Source organism: Penaeus monodon, chromosome 28 (genome assembly GCF_015228065.2).
Source record: "Penaeus monodon isolate SGIC_2016 chromosome 28, NSTDA_Pmon_1, whole genome shotgun sequence".
Lineage (NCBI taxonomy): Eukaryota > Metazoa > Arthropoda > Malacostraca > Decapoda > Penaeidae > Penaeus > Penaeus monodon.
Window position 1 is genome coordinate 3,154,316 of NC_051413.1, and position 260 is coordinate 3,154,575.

Genomic DNA, 260 nt, shown 5'->3' on the forward strand with positions numbered 1-260 from the left:
TTTCTGAAAGAAGAATCACCTTGAGGCAAAGTAGATTTAGCTTCTCAGTAATAACAGAGAAAGTCAAGAAAATACATACATTCAGACACGCAGCTAATTCCTGCAATTTACTGTAAAAACATTTATGGTAAAATGACTCATAATTCATTGCCATGATGTATAAAGCACAAGCTTGTAGCCCCATTTGCAATTCATAGTCATGCAAGGTAAACTCCTTTCAGCTTGTACAATTTTACCTTCGATATATTTCTGTTTTTCCC